We start from the raw sequence: 20,718 nt of genomic DNA on the forward strand, positions 1-20,718 counted from the left end.
AGTCACTTGCACCAAGCCCCACACTATCTCCCCGCCCCCGCTTGTCGGTTAAGCCGCTGTCTAATTCCAATAACAGTTTCCCGAAACTAACCGCCGAAACAGTGAAATAATATTGCCCGGATCGGTGGAGCAGAGATGTTTAAAACAACCCGAAGTTTCGCTTCGGCATTTGAACTCCTTTGATGGTTGTGGCGGTTACGGAATTTATGAATACCATTAATATATTTCAGTATTGTTGACGGCGAATCTGGAATTTCGATAAATATAGATATGTTAATTCGGATGAATGCAAATACTCCTATTTTAATTATACTGTGTTGATAATTTTTACTTTGTTATTCGGATATATTCTTGAGTGTATTTCTAATCGATTTTAATGTGTCAAACACAGTATTTTACGGTAAGTTTAAAATCAATAGAGCTAAATTTGTAGGATGTCCATTCTGTCATCTGTAATGGTTGTGCGTTTTATCTTGTTCTATAGGGTCAGTCAGTTTTATTAACGAGTAGGACTACAATCATATCATAGTGTTTAATAAGAGCCTTGATGGGTAAAAGAATCCTGATTATTACGGAGCAGTCATGCGGTATATGTTACGCTTTAAGAGGCCGTACACAGCCTTAATACAATATAATACTCCAAGCTCCGATAACAGCTTTACATCACGCGAGCTGTAAGCTCCTTCTCGTAAAGCTTTCGAAAAACCTTACTTATTTTCGCGAATGATCTACACGTTAAAAGAATAACATCGCGTCAAACACATCAAACCCATATTGCAAGCCAGTAGGGTATATTTCCAGCACTATATATTTCTGCCGCGAAGTACTCTTAAGTTACCTTTGAAGGGTGGAACAGATGGTAAACTATAAATTGACACATAGACTTCATTTCACTTCGATTCCTACGAGTTCCAGTGACCACTTTACTCTAAGTGAGCAGTAATCTCATTCACTTGTCTATTCAATGATAATAATAATATAATTAAAGCATATATTAAGCTAGACCAAGAACTGAAATTTTTACCTCAAGTACTAGTCACCGTTCTCGTCGAAGGGTTCGGCGAGTAAACTAACCCACAGACACAGCTTACTGAGTTTCTCACCGGATCTTCTCAGTGGGTCGCGTTTCCGATCCGGTGGTAGATTCTTCGAAGCACTGTTCTTGCTAGGGCCAGTGCTAGCAACACCTGGTTTGAGCCCCGAGAGCTCACCGACACGCTAGGGTAACGCTGATATAGCCTCTCAAGGCTAGCAGAGGTAGAAGAAAAAAAAATGAAAATTTTACAGGTTGTTTTCATTTAATAAACTTAAATACTAAAGATTTCAGAGTTCAAAACTAAGCAGACACATAGCGTTTTTTTCATCTACATTTCTGGCTTTTTACGGTTTTGTTATGCAAAATAATGAATTCGTTGCCTCCTGGATTATACGTACGTATACCGATAAATGCAAAGTTTCTGACATTAGGGTCCGATCCTAAAATAAGATTTAAGATCCAGATATTAAGACAAAACTTCTTCGTTTTTCCCCTACCTTATCGTTGATAGCCTACTGATAGCAACTAGAACACTACGCGCAGACGGGTAGGTAAACTTACAGTCTCAGCCTGAGAGAATTTCCTAATACAGGTCCTAACAAAAGAAGTGCTCCGCTGAATCTACCACCGGATTGGAACCGCAACCCACTGAGAAGATCCGGCGAGAAACTTAGCAAGTTGCTTAACCGTCAGATTGAGTTTTTTTATACTTGTAGATATATTTATGAGCTCACAGCTCACATGGTTTTTAGTGTTTATCGGAGCCCTTAGTGAACTAAATGTGACTGGCGACGCCGATCTTCAGAAGTGATGTCGAATCCTCCTTTGGATTATACGGAACAAGGAGACAATGAAATCTACTGCATACAAAATTTAAATGTCAAACATTTCACTAACGTTTGTATTAGTTTAGGTACTGGGATCCTCAGGTGCTCTTGGTAATTCACAATTTCGGGTGACTTTCAAGGGTTCGAGACGGGGCACATATCAAATTGGTTTTCGACTTTCCAAACACAGTTGTGTGCAAAATTTGATTTATCAATCGATTGAAACGACATTAAAAATAATTTCGAAAGGAAGCTAATCGTTGAAATAAAAAAAATACGTATCTGAGTTTATAGCACGGTATATTTTTTTGTATTTTATTTTTTTATACTAATCTCTCCTCCAACGTAATCGGAGAGCTTATGTATCTGGTTCATTCTAGTTCTATCATTTATTCCTTCGCATCCACAATCCATACGTCGCATCCATTCCTCTCTTTCATACTTTCACCGGTGGGATTCCGGCCACTCTAACTTTTTTTATTAGTATGTAGGCTTCAATAAATTTTGCTTCTTATCTTTATTATATACCCCATTAATAACTATTTCTCTTTGTATATTTACTATTTACATCACTTTTCAATATACGTTACTTAATCACTAAATTTTTTGTTTATCTATATAACTGTATTCTATAGTGACAATACTAATTTAAGTTATCAATAATGATTTATCATGGAATATTCGCCTTTTACATTTTTTAGACTTTACGGCACTTTTTTTAGCACGGTATATTAGATCGCTACAGTTTAAGCACGCACCTAAAGCGACAGAAGGAAGCTTATTAATTCATACCGGACCACTTTCGTAGGCGGAGCTTAAAAAACCACGGTCTGGTAAACGTAGATGTTTAAGTTGGGCGAAAATTTAATAATGTTTGACGAAGCTGATTATTTAAAGGATATTTTATATCTTTCTAGAGACAGCTCATTTGGTGTTAAGATGTAATCAGAGCGGATATAATGTTGGAGTTACATCGCCCACGTCAGGATAATTTTCCATTATGAAGTTGAAGTAATAATAAAAACTAGTGGTCCCGCAGTAGTCGAAATTCGACTATAATAATAATTAATTGAAATTATGAGTTTGAACATTATTATTATGGTTATTGTCAAATACCATTTATTATACTTCTATAATCACAGATTTCACCAAGACTATACTTTAGACAAATATTAACAAAGACAAACAATATTTAATCTATTGTCAATTTTACCATAGACTTTATGCAATAAGAAATTTTTGACAATAAACAAATAGTATGCGTGTGTGTGTGTCAAATACATGGTAGTGTGTGTAAAGTTTTCTTTATTGATTTAATGTATCTTTTATGCATTATTTTAAAAGAATATTAGCATTGTGCACTTCTTCTCTATATTCTCTATAAGTGTGGAAAATTTCATACTCCTCCGTCCGCGCAATTTTCGTAAAAAGGGATGATACAAAGTTTTTGCTTCACGTATTAATATTTAAAAATTAATGATATTAATCGCTATCCTGTCTTAGCTTTCAATCGCCACCACTCACATAGTTTCAAGGTGAGGGGTGGCATTTACGTTGTAGATGTCTATGGGCCCCGATAACCATTTAAGACCAAGTGAGCCGTGAGCTTCTACATCCTTCTAAGCGATAAATAAATAAAAGTTCGTTCCAACAGGGGTTTCTGTTCTTTGCAATTTTATAAACACTAGATGATGACCGAGCTTTGCTCGTTTTTTTTTGATAACGCCATCTAGTGTTTTTGATAGCGGTTAATTGCCCTCAATCACGAAAAATAGTATCATTATTCGCCAATAGATGTCGGGATGAGTTGATTATTGAAAACACGAATAAAACAACATTTTCTGAAAATAAAACGTAGCTAGATCGGTATATCGCCCCCGAAATCCCCTGTATACTAAATTTTATGAAAATCGTTGCAGCCGTTTCCGAGATTCAGATTATATATATACAAGAGTTGCTCGTTTAAAGGTATAAGATAAGAAAGATAAGATACTTCTTTGGTTCTATAATATATTTTCAATCATTGTTCAAATTTTACGAGAAATAACACTATAATATTAAGATATTATCCTAGTTATATTTTTCCAATCTTCGAGGTGTTGTTAAAAGTTCAAAGGAAAACAAACTCGGTCGTTTGAAATCTCCTGAAACCTGCCAGCTCATTCGTTATTTTTTATATTTTGCATATCACACACAGTCGATGGCAATGAACAACAATATCTGCGACATAAATTATTTTGTTTAGTCAATAAACTGACTGATAATAAATTTGGTCTGAGCCATTAAAAAATACATGGCAAGCCCCAGGGGAATGTTGAGGTCAGAGGTTACGACCCACCTGACGGTAAGTAGTCACCATGGACATCACCAATGCCATTCAAGCCGTTATCTACCGCTCTGCTTAGTCTGTGTTATATTCGTAACGTTCAAAATTATTGTTAAACTGAATATGAGCGAGGTTTGCCTTCATATGTGGTAAATTGCGAATATTTTATCTAATAACAGTAAAAAGGTAAAAAAAACTCATTTTAATCAGGAGCAACTTTTTTTTATTTACTAATATTTACCTCATTTTACTTCTCGTTTTAAAAATTCAAAAAAAGGGACCCTCCAGAATCATTGGTCGTCCTTGCCAGCAGTGTGTCACGGTCACTAATAATAAAAACTTCGGAGCTCCACATCCGCACTGAACCGAGAAATGCACGTTCAATGTCGTACCTATTTGATTATTGTTATAAAATATTTGTATACTAGTGTTATTGCGGCAAGTGATCTCTGCATTTATCCATATATGTACTTAGTCTGGCCATAAATACTGTTACAATTAAAAATAAACAAAATATTACATTTGAATTTGGAGTCTGTCATTTTTATATGATTGCTCATTGAGTTTTCTCATTTTGGCGCCAATACATTGTACTACAATATTTTGCGATATTAAAATGGAGTGGGGTGATAAAGAGAACGGAATCACTGTGATTGCATTACACAAAGTAGGTATGGAGCCAAATGCAATTTTTAAAACTACGCTTGGTATTAGTAAAATGTTTGTGTACCGGGCTATTAATAGGTGCAATGAGACCTCTTCTGTTTGTGACAGAAAAAGAACTTGCCGTCCACGTAGTGTTCGTACGAAAAAGGTGGTCAAAGCAGTAAGGGAAAGAATTAAAACTATTTTTGCGATTTAGTTTCGGGCGTCTATTATTTTCATGATTATCTGCCATGACTACGCAAACAGTTAAATAAATGAAATCCTTTATCTATCAGCATACTGTAATTTATTAAAATTGATATTTCAATTTCATATATCAAGGTGGATGGGAAGAACTGCCCTATGCATATTTTCCCTCAAAAAACACATGCTGCCATATTAATTTCTACTCATAGTGCTATCAAAGCTATAATGCGGTTTTAATAACTGTCAGCAATAAACGCATTTAACTCTTTAAATGTACTAGAGGTCCCGCAGTAGTCGAAATTCGACTATAATTAATTGGAATTGTAAGTATGTACACTATTATGATTGTATTTTATACTTCTATAATCACAAATTTCGCCAAGACTACACTATAAAAAATATTAACAAAGACAAACAATATTTAATCTATTCTCAATTTGACATCAGACGTCAAGAACAAAAGTTTAACAATAAATAGTATCCATGCGTGTGTGCGTCAAATACATGGTATGTAGTGTGTGTAATGTTTTCTTTATTGATTTAATGTATCTTTTATGCATTATTTAAAAAAAAAAAAAGCATTGTGCACTTCTTCACTATATTCTCTATAAGTGTGGAAAATTTCATACTCCTCCGTCCGCGCAATTTTCGTAAAAAGGAATACAAAGTTTTTGCTTCACGTATTAATATATAGATTAATATTTTTGATAATATTAAATAACATTATTTGATTTTTTTTCAACATGCTTACGTTCCTAAGCGTCAATATGTATCGGGAAGTTTCCAGTGACATCGTGTCACATATCAAAGAAGAAGCACATTTGTGTTCGTGTATGTGAAATTTCATTACAAAGCGACATGTGCACAAAAGGCTTCCCCTGTGAGTACTCTAGATATGATAACCCGTCTTCTATGCTCCGATGTTTGAAGACTTTTGGCGAAGTACATATTTCAATAAAATTCTACAACAAGGTTTTTTTTTGTTTTTTTTTATTGCTTAGTTTGGTAGAAGAGTTCACGGCTCACCTGGTGGTTACCGGAGCACACAGACATCTACAAGGTAAATGCCTACACCAACCTTGAGATACCTATAAGTTCTAAGGTATGTAACGGGGCCCCACCCTTCAAACTAAAACGCATTATTGCTTTACGGCACAAATAGACAGGCTGGTGGTACCTACCCGTGCGGACTCACAAGAGGTCCTACCACCAGTAACTACGCAATTTTCATTTTGCGGGTTTGATTTTTATTACACGATGTTATTCCTTCACCGTGCAAAATTGTGAACATTTGTTAAGTACATATTGTTTTTCCACTTCTATGTTAACGAATTTCCTTTAGATTTTGCGAGTTCCAGACATAATTATAACTGTTCTGTTACAAACCACTACTATAGGTTGGCAAGGTGTGAAATTAAATTTAAAAGTCTAGAAATATTTTTAATACAAAATTGAATTTCGACGAATAACTCCTCTTGAGCTGTTAGGTATCCTCCGAAGGCTCTCGGGCAGCTGTTAGCTAATCCCAACCCTCTTGGCTGAGCTTTATTGTTACTGGTGGTAGGACCTCTTGTAAGTCCGCGTGGGTAGTTACCACCACCCTGACTATTTGTGCCATGAAGCAGTAATGCGCTTCAGTTTGAAGGGTGGGGCAGCCGTTGTGACTATACTGAGACCTTAGAACTTATATCTCAAGGTGGGTGGCGGCGTTTACGTTGTAGATGTCTATGGGCTCCAGTAACCATTTAACACCAGGTGGGCTGTGAGCTCGTCGACAGATCTAAGCAATAAATAAAAAGCTCGTGCACGCTAACCCTGGTGAAACTGGAAAAGCTTCAGGGCCATCAGTGATCCATCCTTCCGAAAAAAAATCGGTTGTCTGTAAAGTCGGTTTACTAACGATAGTTGAACGTGACAACGTCATAAGAAAATACGCCTCAGAGCGAGGTAACGCCGCATGAGTCATGTTTTTTCGTGCGTGCAGCCGGCTCCATCGAATTATAAGACGTTGTCATGTCAAAAACAATAACACATGAGTGGTCGTGACGATGAAAACTGTCCAGTATTTGATATGTCGGAAATAATAAATAATGACAGTAAAAAATGCGTCATTAAACCGTAAAAGTAGATTTGTCGACATTTCATTGAAATCGAAAATGGACATTTTTAATGTATGTTAATTCAGCCCATCACGCCCATAGCCCAGTTAAGTGGTCCCTGGGACCCGTACACCTGCATGATGAACAACAAAAGTGAACAAATAATAAGTAGGTGTTTCTTTATAAAAATTGAAACTTCTTTAGGCATATACGGCCTTTATTTCAATAAAGCTGAGATCACGAATTAGTTCTCCATTTGCCTTGTGATTTACGTGTCAAATTCGCATTGTGACCTAGAACAGGTGGCACTACCATCCCACTTGTTTCTACCACGAAGCATAGTCATACAGTTGGAAGAAAGAGTTGTTAAAGAATACCAATGATTCTTGAGACTTTGTACTCGTATTTCACCACAGCTAATGGCATTCATGTTGCTTTATCTATGAGATCCGGTGGAGTCGTCGTGGCCTAACGGATAAGACGTCCGGTGCATTCGTGTTGAGCGATGCACTGATGTTCGAATCTCAGGCGGGTACCAATTTTTCTAATGAAATACGTACTCAACAAATGTTCACGATTGATTTCCACGGTGAAGGAATAACATCGTTTAATAAAAATGAAACCCGCAAAATTATAATTTGCGTAATTACTGGTGGTAAGACCTCTTGTGAGTCCGCGCGGGTACCACTACCCTGCCTATTTCTGCCGTGAAGCAGTAATGCGTTTCGGTTTAAAGGGTGGGGCAGCCGTTGTAACTGTACTTGAGACCTTAGAACTTGTATCTCAAGGTGGGTGGCGCATTTACGTTGTGGATGTCTATGGGCTCCAGTAACTACTTAACACCAGGTGGGCTGTGAGCTCGTCCACCCATCTAAGCAATAAAAAAAAAACTACTTAGCACTAAGCGGGCTTGGAGCGCCTCTTTCATATAAAAGTCTCCATGCAACAGTTCAATATCCTTAGAATTTGGAATATGTTATGTATGATCATGACAAAACAATAAAATGCGAATACATTTTTTTATTGCCCTTGTATGCCGACGAGCATACGGCCCACCTGATGGTGAGTGGTTACCGTCGCCCATGGACTTCAGCAATGCCAGGGGCAGAGCCAAGCAGCTGCCTACCGCTACCTATACATTGAAGGCTAAGCCATACGGAATATAGGCAATATACATTGAAGGCTAAGCCACACAGAATATTTCCTGGGCGTATTATCTTACATAATTAGATTCCTTATTAAAGGCAGTTTTGTCGTGAGACTTCCTTGAACCTGATATTCATTGTTATTGGTATTCATAATTCAAACATCAACTATTTGAGAATTATTTCAGAGAGATCAAAAAGTTTTAATTTTTGAGTGATTTCAAAATCTTCTAAGGTCTCATAAGGTCTATATTAAGTCTTGATACATTTCTCTCATGTATCAACATTGTGCCTCTTATAATATTGCATAAGATTTTTTATAATATACAGGATAATTAACTTATACTGAACCAAAAAAAAAAAAACAATTTTGTAATGTCTTTTGAAAAAACATCCGGCTTCCAATCTTCATAAAATATGTATTCTTCTTCTTAGTCGTGTCACTCTTGACAGAGTGGTCGTGATCGTCATGTAGTGTTGGAAGGGGCAGACTTGATGCGTATCACGATGTCGCGCCATCTCTCTCTCCCTGCTCGAGGCTATTCTACTGCACTCATTTAGGCATATACTTTTATAAAATATGTATATGCCATAACTTATTGACATGCTAGAACTCGAGTAAAATACATATGTACATATATGTGTGTACGCGTCGAATGAAAATCCTTTTTGCTGAAATACGCGAGATACGAGGCAACAGACAAACGAGGGCTGCGAAATAATACCACGTTTTTCGTAGAAATACAAATGACAGACCAAATACACTTATCACGTCACCGACGTGTGTGAAAAATCGTCATATTACGGCACGTGCCTACCGGTTACCGGCGCCCTTCCCGCTCTGACACGTGGCTTGTAATCGGAACATTCCCGAATTCGACACCACAAAATATATCTAGTAGTAATATTAAAGATTAGCTTTTGCCCGCGACTCTGTCCGCGTGGAATAGCTACTTTGGCATAACGCTAAATTTTACCCCCCCACTTCATTTACGTAGAAAGTGAAAATATTTTGAAACATTCTTTATTGGTGCTCCACTTGTATTGGTCTAACAGTGATTTTATATAGCCTATAGCCTTCGTCAATAAATGGGCTATCAAAAACTGAATGAATTTTTTAAATCGGACCAGTAAGTAGTTCCTGAGATTAGCGCGTTCAAACAAACAAACTCTTCAGCTTTATAATATTAGTATAGATAACAAAAAAATGACGAACAAAAATAGGGGAATTTAAGAACGAGATAAAACCTCAATTACAGTACAGATACAGCCAAAATTATTATACAAAGAGCAGCGACGTAAGCTGAGGATTGAAGTGAAACTTCTTTAGGGGCGTTGAGAGTAAAATTTAATTCGCGACAGATTCGTTACGGCTAGATAGAAAAGATACAATTTAGGAAGAGCGACAGTGAGAAAATACACAGAACATCTCGCAAACTACCCGACTGAGAGGGAAAGGACAAAGCGAGCTAGGTAGTTTCTCTTATATACAGCATTCCATATTACAAAAGAAATTTGATTCAAGAATGAAAAATAAAGAAAACCACTACACTACACACCTCAAAAGAAGTTCCACTTTTTTCATGTGCACCAAGTTGCACGCGCACCATTTTTTTATATTTAAATATTTTCGGTATCTGTAAACACCCACGAATTATTATTTCAAAATACAAGATTGTCGTCAAAAGATCCGTGGACATTCGCAAATGTTATTTGTCCGGTTCCCTTACGTCTGAATAAGCTTTGAAAAGCTTGAGATCCCGCATCGTTAAATCAAAACTCAGCCCACCCTTTTCGGTCGGAAATTCCTGAATAGACCTCTAATTAATCTTGGCTCCAAAATACCTGGGCGTCGCCCAGATTCAGTTCTCACTAATGACGTTATTTTCGGGCATTATTAGGGCGTTCTTTCCGTATCTGTCTTATATCTCACGTGTTGGTTGCATTTAATTTTCCTCGATACTGTGCTTGCTAATTGTTTTTTATTGCTTAGATGAGTGGACGAACTCGCAGTCCACCTGGTGTTAAGTGGTTACTGGAGCCAATAGACATCTATAACGTAAATGCGCCACCCACCTTGAGATAAGTTCTAAGGTCTCAGTATAGTTACAACGGCTGCCGCACCCTTCCAACCGAAACGCATTATTGCTTCACGGCAGAAATAGGCGGGGTGGTGGTACCTACCCGCGCGGACTCACAAGAGGTCCTACCACCAGTATATTCCAATAAGTATAAATATAGTAAGTATAAATAGGAAATATAGGAGTAGAAAATTTGATCACAGTCATCACAGCGAACATCTCTTCACGGCTGGACATATCCTATCAAAATTTACGCCATTTAGCAGAATCCGAGAAATGGAAGGATGAGTTTGATTCCATGGAAAGTGGACTGGGTTTTGATATAGGATGCAACCTGTTCAGATATGCTGGCCCCTTCCCATCTACATGGAACCAACAACAGAGCTGAGGCGGCCTCTGAAGCGGCTGAGAAAGCCAAAGTAGATAAATACCGGGGTCTAGGCTCGGAATATGTTTTTGTCTCATTCGGTGTCGAGACCCTTGGTCCGTGGGGTCCCAGCGCTATAAGGCTTTTTAAGAAAATAGCAAAAAGGTTAGTCGACATCACAATTGACCTAAGAGCTGGCAGCTATCTCGGACAAAGAATTTGTCTAGCTATTCAAAGGGGGAACGCTGCCAGTGTCTTCGGAACCGTGCCTAAAGGGACTCCTTTTAATAATATATCTTAGTTATTATAGTAATAGTATTTTTTTTTAGATTTTTTGTTTTAAGCTCATTGTTAGAGTTGATTGTCTTATATATAGTTATAATATGTGTATTGAATAAAATATACATTTTTGTCTGTAACTTCAAGCGACTCGTTAAAAAATAATAATATTATGATACATTTTTAGGATCGCATATCAGAATATCGCATAGATACTTAAAGTAGATAATATTCATTTATGTTCGTGCGTTAAGTTGCTTTGACGTGTTTTTTAATTTTTTATTTACATTAAAAAGAATAAATGTACCCAATTTATAGTGAATAATATTTCGAGTGACTAAGTATTTTTTATCGTAACCTCTATAATCGGTTATGGCTTAAGCATCTATACAGATAGTGACTTATACCTGACATCGACTTCTTAGAGAACAAAAGGCTAGTGTATTTTTATAAATTCATTATCAATATTCATATCCATATTTTGGCCACACCATTATCTGAAACAAAAGATTCTTAACTCTATCACCTATGCTGCACATATTTCAAAAAGCCGTGACACAGTTCAGAAAACAAATACAAATATTAGAATAACTCAAACTAGCTTAACTTACAGGCAATTTATCTTCGGGGGCTGACAGCTGTAGGCAAGGTGCAAAATGATTCATCTCTATCCCTACCTATTTATTCATAGGATAGCCGTCATCCTACGACCACGATTATTTATCGGGGGATCACTTGAAGAATGGAGGTCCCTAGTTCGAGTCCCGGGCGACAGTTTTATCCAGGTTTTATCTTTGCGAAATTGGGGGCATTTGGACAAAGGAACGACAAACGTTTCCGCGACCTGGATTATACGAAAGTTCCAGGGCGATTTTGTAGATTACTTAAGTCGCTCGAGTGCTGTAAGTTTATTTTTGAAGCGTTAATACTCTTGAAGGCTTCGTTAGATTTATTGTCAATGGAATTGAAAAAGTTGATTTTAAACAAAAATTCAATATATATGCTTATGATTTAAAGACACGATGATGAGTGATAATTAATTACAAATGCGTAGGAAGAGAAGTCAATGAAAAGACTGAGAGATGTTATTGGTGGTGATGAACAAAAAAGTATTTAATGACTGTGCAACTGGCTATATTTATAGTCTTAAATACTTATATATACAGACATGCTCATGACCCGATAGATGTTAAAGCTATCTGGACCTATAGATTCCAATATAGTGCCAATATAGTACAAAAACTGTTTTGAGGAATATCCAACTATGGTACATAACATAACAAAACATTAAAGATAGAATATATTATAATATACATAACATAAATTACCATATCAATCCCTTCCAATAACATAACGCGAAACTTAAAAGAAATGACGTTCAAAGAAATATAATAAAAATCAAGCAAAATAAAAAACCTCAAACGTTGATTGAAAATTCCGGAAGGGGCCGGAAACAGATCCGCTTTGATGTAAAAACGTTTGTGTTTCTCTAAATACATTCGTAATGATGTGAAAATTTATATTTTGTGACGCATCAAAAGCGACTTTACGTCTTTTATAACTGGTTTCAATAACCAGACTTATCATAAGTCTGGTGATAAGACGGTCATATTTTCAGGGCAATTTGTACTTTAAATTCAAGTTTCAAGGTTCACTGTAGCATCTAATGTGTCTTTATATAAATCAGATTAACCGTGGGCTTTCATGGTTTGCGTTCCAATGATCATTTGTCTAGCCAATCAGCAGAAGATACTAGTAGACAGCTATGGTTACCACTAGCTGTGGCTTCTACATTCCTTATAGTAATATCTTACTTGCACTTTCCGAAACATTTTGCTGGCTCTCGTGTTAATTTTCCTCATAATCTTACTGGTACATTGCCATAGCTGTTTTAATGCTTGCGTTCTGGTCTTAAGCGTAGCTACTTTACAATACTATTCAGACTTCGGCCGTAAAACTAAAGGTAGGTAGGCTAATTAACTTAGTCTATCGACTCTAGTTAATAGCCATGAGTATACTTGATTTAAAATAACCTTCTTTGGGCCAGTGTTAGCAACACTCCCGGTTAGAGCCCCGTGAGCTCACCTACACGTCAAGGAGAAACTGAAATAGCCTCTCAAGGCTATCAGCATAGGTAGGAGAAAAAATACTTTTAATACTAAATTATATACCGATTAGATAGCGACATGCCCTCGCTTCGCTTCGGAAACATAAATTTTATTATTGAAAGCTGAGTCCTGCGATGTTACCCGCGGTTATATTAAAAAACTAGCCTAAGTTACTCCTTATATCTTCAGCTACCTATCAGTGAAAGTCTCGTCAAAATCGGTCCAGCCGTTCCAGAGACTAGCCGGAACAAACAGACAGACAGACAGACAAAAATTGTAAAAAATGTAATTTTGATGTATGTACCGTATAATATTCATAATATGCATGTAGTAAAAAGTAAAAAGCGGTTATTTCAATATTACAAACAGACACTCCAATTTTATTTATATGTATAGATAAATACTACTAATTTAATACTGATAGAAAATAATACTTTTAACACTATTTTCTTGGTACGCTATAAAAATCTAGTGGCTTAGAATGAAGTGTAATATCAATATGCGGATAATGTAACTATAAATACATTAGCCGGATATTGCGTATATCCCTTGTTAAGTGTGTGGCTTTTTTACAAGTTACCGCAGTGAGACCTATTTCGAGCATTACAATATACTTAACAAGTGCCTTCCCTAGGGATATTGAGTGGCCATTCTGTTCTGATTGTTTTTTGTGTCGCAGACTACAAAGGTTTTCACATTCTATTGTGTTTTAAGCGATTATTTGACCGTGTAGAAAACACGGAGTGATTAAAAACCCCTCTTACACATTCAATCATTACATCATTCACATCTTACACCACCAGTTATTACACGATATCATTCCTTCATCGTTAAAGACTTTAGTTAGAAAGTTCTTATTTACACCTGGGGCCTTAGACCATAAGCAGACTTTAAAGGATAGGATAGGAATTTTGTCGTCAGAAATTAGGAGGTTGGATAGGATAGGAGAGTCCTAGCGGAGCGTGTAGTTGTAGAGAACTAGCCAACGTATCTTCTGAATAAGCGATGGATAAATTGACACCTTGAAGTTCTTCTAACCTAAATCTATACATATAAAAAAAATTGGAGTGTCTGTTTGTAATATTGAAATAACCGCTTTTTACTACATGAATATGAAAATATATACGGTACAAACACCAAAATAACATTTTTTACAATTTTTGTCTGTCTGTCTGTCTGTTTGTTCCGGCTAATCTCTGGAACGGCTGGATCGATTTTGATGAGACTTTCACTGATAGGTAGCTGATGATATAAGGAGTAACTTAGGCTACTTTTTTAAAGACTAGCGCAGCGAGGGCTGGTCGCTAGTATAACAATATAATGTGAAAGTTTGTGCTTTTGAATGTTTGTTTCTTAAGTAATCGAAAGTTTCAGAAAAATGCGAGGGTTTTACTCTCAATTACAAAACTGAACACGAGTGAAGCCGCGGGGCACGTCTGCTTGTAACATAAAAAGGTTTCGTTTTTCGTTTACCTGAAAACAAAGTACACTGACCTGCAGACGGATCACATAAATCTCCGCGTGGTTGACCCGACCTGAAGTCGAACCCGCAATAAATATATCACCTGACAATTACTCGAGTGGCCATACGTAAATTTCATTACCTATTGTCATTTTATTCTGAAATCTGTACGTAGTTTTATTTAGGGAATGGACAGTCAAGTTCTGACTCAATTGATGTTAAGAGATAACCGAAACCCATAGACCACATTACAATACTAGACAGATAAACACTATTTTTATAGGGTGGTTTTACCTTGATTCACACAGAAGTTCCTGATATTAAGATTTGAAAGGAATGGTGACAACCCATTCTCTAGTAGTGATTTTCTAGTAGTCTACACAATAAAGATTGTTTAAGAAGGAGCAAACAGCTTTAAAATGGCATATTCGTCACATATTTTTTTGTGATTTCAAACAAATTATTTATTGTCGTCTCTACGACAGCGACGATAGAGCTTCGGCGACATTTTCAGTATCTTCTTAAAGGTCGGTAAAAGCAGTTAATTCGTTTAGACTCGGTCTTTTCACTTTACAAAGTAATCTCGTTTAACTTTTTAAAAGTACAGAAGAATGTTTACAAAGCTTTTCTTGGCTCACTGGAGGGTTGTTTTACAATAAAAGAGGCGTTTTAAAGTTAGCAATGTTTAATTAATCATCGTCTATTATCTAGATTCGATTTTTTTATTGCTTACATATGTGTACGAGCTCACAACCCACCTAGTGTTAAGTGGTTACTGGAGCCCATAGACATCTTCAACGTAAATGCGCCATACACCCTGAGATATAAGTTCTAAGGTCTCAGTATAGTTACAACGGCTGCCCCACCCTTCAAACTGCTTCACGGCAGAAATAGGCAGGGCGGTGATACCTACCCGTGCGGACTCACAAGAGGTCCTACCACCAGTCGAATTCACGTTGAAGGAATGAACCAAAAAACTTGTCAAATGAACGTATAAGTATGAACGTAATCATTAAAGCTACAGGCAGATAGACCGTGCAGTGTAGTGTCCTAGGCCCAGAATATCATCAAGCTATTTCCCTGAAGATTTCTTAAAAAATGATTAAGGGACTCAATAGAGATTAGACAGGCAGTATTCTCTGAGAATCATACCAAAGTCATGCGGTCGCCATCCGCATTTACGCTAGGCCACATTGTAAGCCCATACGGGTGGGTGCCATAAAGTATTTTGGGCGCAAGCCTATCATGGATTCCGATATGTGCATGGTATTTCGAGTGGAACAGCAACTATACAACACCCTCGGCTCTGCCCCGTGAGCTCGGCTCTGCCCCGTAAGCTCGGCTCCCAGTTAGGGTGAATCCAGAATAGCTCCTCGCGGCTACTGGTAGTTAGGCAAAAAAATAACACAATGGGGACTGCTACATACTTCATGTATCGTGGTGTTATCTTTTGTTATGGTGCCATTATTGGCATTCACGCCGAGGGCTCCGGTTTAAAAAAAGACGAGTCGCAAGCTCTTTAAAATGTCTACGCAAAAACACAACAGCATACAAAAAAATCGGTTGTCTGTAAAGTCGGTTTACTGACGATAGTTGAACGTGACAACGTCATAAGAAAATACTGATGGAATGGTATTAATTTAAGTAATTTTAAAGTAAGTGATTTTAGTAAGTATTTTTTCAATAATCGCAATTATCGTTGCTATAAACAATTGACACCACAATATTCACCTTTCACTGAACTTCATACTTGACGAAAACATGTAAATGTATGTATAGCAGCTGTCCACGCGGATGCATCGCTCACTCAAGTAAGAGAGAGACAGATGTCGAACGCTGCCGAACGCGGAGGCCGATTGTGCCTCTTTGTCGCTCGTTGCGCGCTCTCGCTTGCACTTCAAGCCTTAAATGGAACGCCTCAGAGCGAGGTAACGCCGCATGAGTCATGTTTTTTCGTGCGTGCAGCCGGCTCCATCGAATTATAAGACGTTGTCACGTCAAAAAAGGTTTCTTTGTCGTTCATCGTAGAAGCCGTTCAAGAACACTCACAACTTACAGGAAAAAAAAATCTGTCGCGGATCATCTCCCAATTAAATATAAATTAATCTTAAGCAATGAATGAAATGTAATCAAATCTTAGCTATAGATATATATATATTTTATGTTAATGCACTGTCGATTGCACCTATAATTGAGGTGATATCTGCCATGAACTTTTGTCAATTGTTCAATGTTTTGTATTGATGATCACTTTGTTGGTGCAACTTAATAAATAAATAAAAATAAAATAAACACCAATTAAATTCTTTTCGGCATGGTCGAGAAACAGCGGGCATTTTATTCTATAGGCCAGGGCGGTTTGCTGTCCAATAACTAAACAAGGCTTGCCTCTAGGTGTGGAATCCTTCGATTAGGAGCGGAAGATCCCTGACAGCGAAAATACGGGACATCGTAACATGCCTTATCGCCAATAATTATGTCATTGCCAGAGTCATTCATAAAGATTACACGTTACTAAAGTATAGAGGTAAATTAGGTAAATATAACTTTCATTACTGGAGGTAGGACGTCTTGTGAGTCCGTACGGGTAGGTACTACCACACTGCCTATCTGCCGTGAAACAGTAATGCGTTTCGGTTTGAAGGCTGGGGTAGCCGTTGTACTGTACAAATTACTTAGGCCTTAGAATTCATATCTCAAGATAGATAGCGGCATTTACGCTGTAGATGTCTATGGGCTCCGGTAACCACTTAAGACCAGGTGGGCAGTGAGCTTATCCGCCAACTAAGCAATAAAAAAAAATTGGGAGCTCACATCTCACCGTTGGTAACGTTGACGTCACAAAGTGAAATCTTGAAACGTGAGGTCGAACTTTGGAATGCATGAATACTTGGAGGTAGAAATAGGCAGAGTTGTTGTCAATACCTGTGCGGGCTTACAATACCTTATATTAAGTAAGAGCAGCTTAAGAGAGACCTTTTTTCTTTTCTTTTCTTTTATCTTAATAAAGAGATCAAGTATTTTCGTATAAATTTTTTTATAAAAAAATACGATTCAGCAAAATTCTTATAAATATGTAGAAATGGAAGGAACTCATTCCTTAAAAAAGTTAAAAACTCCATCAGAAATCCGTACAATTATCCTGCTAGTTATAAATATTACTGTAGCCAACCATTCTTGAAGATTCCATACAATTTTTTTAAATTAGCCTTCGTATCTTCCTCGAAATCTGCTTCCAGTAAAATGTTTTATTACATCCTAGCTCAATTCAACTTCTCACAAGCTCGTTAGCAGCGTAATCGCAGCACTACATAAAAAAATGTTTTGTCATTAAAATGTCTGTCAAAGGCAAAGTCGACGGATTCCGGCGACACGGCGTGTCCGCGTGGATTCCGCAACCAATGTTCAACTGAAATTGGCCCACTACACGGATATCAACGTGGTTCGATGTACCACTGAATATGGCAAATATTCATTATTTATTTATTTATTTATAACTTCTTATACTAGAAAGTATAAAGGCGGACTTAATGCCATAGGCATTCTCTAACAGTCTACCTTAGGGGAGTGCAGAGATGAAGCTTGGTAGGTGTAGTGTGAAGGTGATATTACTTAAACATATGTGTATATATAACATACATAATATTTATAGATACAAATACTCGTACTTAAATAAATACATATACATAAATATATAGATATGCATATCATAAATATATACATATAAAAACATATATAAACAAATATTATCAATTAGAACACTTTGCTAACTCTCTGAGAAACAGTTCTCGAACCTTCGTATTTTCGAACCTCGAACATTAGTATAGTCTTATATTTGGGCAACCACTATCCTATATTTGAGGCTTTTCTATGTTATATGCAAGTGACTGTGAATCATCTATCTATCTATCTATATGTATAAAAATGAATTGCTGTTCGTTAGTCTCGCTAAAACTCGAGAACGGCTGGACCGATTTGGCAAAATTTGGTCTTGAATTATTTGTGGAAGTCCAGGAGTTTAAAAGGTAGATAAATATGAAAATGCTCGGAATTAAATAAAAATAACAATTTTGTTTTTCCTTTGATGTGTCCCCCGTCGGACAGATTCCTTTTGTTTTAAATTTATTTTATGCAAAACTTCTTAAGTCAATAAAAAAAGTCTTTTATTTATCGATTGAGGCACTACGAAGTCTGCCGGGTCAACAAGTACTAATATATAAATCTACAGTGGTCCGTTATAACTGCTGAACCATGCATCCGATTGACTTGAAACTTGGTATCGATGTAGAAAATACATGTACTTAATGGATAGGCTAATATTTATATGAGTGTTGGACTCCCCACACCAGTTGCGGGGGCGTTAATGATGAGATCTTTGTGGGGGTGAGAAATAATAACGTTAATTTTAAAAGCCCAGCGAAGCGGACGGGCACAGCTAGTCGTATATAATTTTGATAATTAAGAAAAAAAAGCTGGGCGTTTTATAGTTGTTGCAGGCAAGCATGACGTCGGAGGTCGACCATATATGGGAAAGGATGTAGGGAGTTTATGGCTGGAGAGCCCGAAATTAATCCTTCTTGGCGTCAATGAGGCAGCATCTAGAAACGAATTATAACTAAAGAATTTTGGACGGGCGAGCTTACAAATCGCAATATGCTGTATTAATAATAAAAACCGGCAAAAAATCCCGCACGGTCATCCAGCCTCAATATAGAATTCCCTGTGTTAAGGGTACCAGAGCCTGATAAACATACTTATGTTTAAATTTATACATATATAAAAAATAAACGCCCGGCAAAGAGCAAACAGACCTGTTCATCACACAATACTAGACCGATTAGGGGATCGAATCCACGACCCTCGGCGCAATGGTCTTTTGCGTTAACTACTGCACCAGCCAGTCAGTCAAATGTTGATGCTTTTCTTTCATGCTCTAAGGTTGATGCGCGCACGGCCTATCTTAGTGCTAAGGCAATTAGCTAAAGAGATAGAATGATGCTGTTTTCAGGCAACACCAAAAAGCGGTTACCACTGTACAATATTCAGCGCGCTGCTAAACTTTTTTTTTATTGCTTAGATGAGTGGACGAGCTCATAGCCCACCTGGTGTTAAGTGGTTACTGTAGCCCATAGACATCTACAACGTAAGTGCGCCACCTACCTTGAGACATAAATTCTAAGGTCTCAGTATAGTTACAACGGCTGCCCCACCCTTCAAACCGAAACGCATTACTGCTTCACGGCAGAAATAGGCAGGGTGGTGGTACCTACCCGCGCGGACTCACAAGAGGTCCTACCACCAGTAATCTCATTACTGGTTGCCTGCTCTAGATACTTTAATTTGATGTCACATTCACAATATTCTCTTTGTAAAACTGCAACTGCGGACACAAAGCCGCCACTACGTATTGTTAAAATTTTAACTTCAACCGCCTTTTAAATCGTATTGTTAAAGCCTTTTTATACAAAACGGGTTTTATTCAAATCTTTCACGAATTGATAGTATGTATTTTCGGATTGTTCTAACGATTTTCTGTTAGATAATTTTTCTGATACTATAAATGTGACATTACAACGGTAAGCAGCGGCTTGGCTCTGCCCCTGGCATTGCTGAAGACCATGGGCGACGGTAACCACTCACCATTAGGTGGGCCGTATGCTTCGTCTGCCTACACGGGCAATAAAAAAAAACATGATACCAATGTAATATTGACAAAACTTATTCACAAAACTATTACCTTTATTCCATGAAGCAAATCGGTTTTCCGTTATTCCGTGCCTTGGGTCGTCGTTTATGGGATCGGATCGTTTCTGTTTTCTTGTCGGCTTCGTAACAAAAGTTTTTTTACATGAAGGGGTTGTCAGCCCCTTCATGTAAAAAAACGGAGGCTCGGATGGCTCGGACATGTAGTACGTATGGAGCAGGATCGGGCTGTGAAACGGGTGTAGACGGGTGTACCGGAGGGACGCCGCCCCGTAGGGAGGCCCAAGTACCGCTGGTGTGACGCTGTGGAAGAAAATTTACGGGAGCTCCAAGTGTCGGACTGGCAAGGTGTTGCGGAGCGCCGGGATGAATGGCAAAGTTTATTGTCGGAGGCCAAGACCCACTTCGGGGTCATAGCGCCAGCTCGGTAGTA

At 37.6% G+C, this 20,718-nt stretch overlaps 1 protein-coding gene across 1 annotated transcript in view; it reads left to right on the forward strand.

Annotated features, from left to right (window-relative positions):
* LOC101739211 (amphoterin-induced protein 1) overlaps positions 1 to 20,718 on the forward strand; it is a 262,567-nt gene that overhangs the window by 220,108 nt on the left and 21,741 nt on the right. The gene's annotated exons all lie outside the window — the stretch shown is intronic.

This window comes from Bombyx mori, chromosome 14, assembly GCF_030269925.1.
Source record: "Bombyx mori chromosome 14, ASM3026992v2".
Classification (NCBI taxonomy): domain Eukaryota; kingdom Metazoa; phylum Arthropoda; class Insecta; order Lepidoptera; family Bombycidae; genus Bombyx; species Bombyx mori.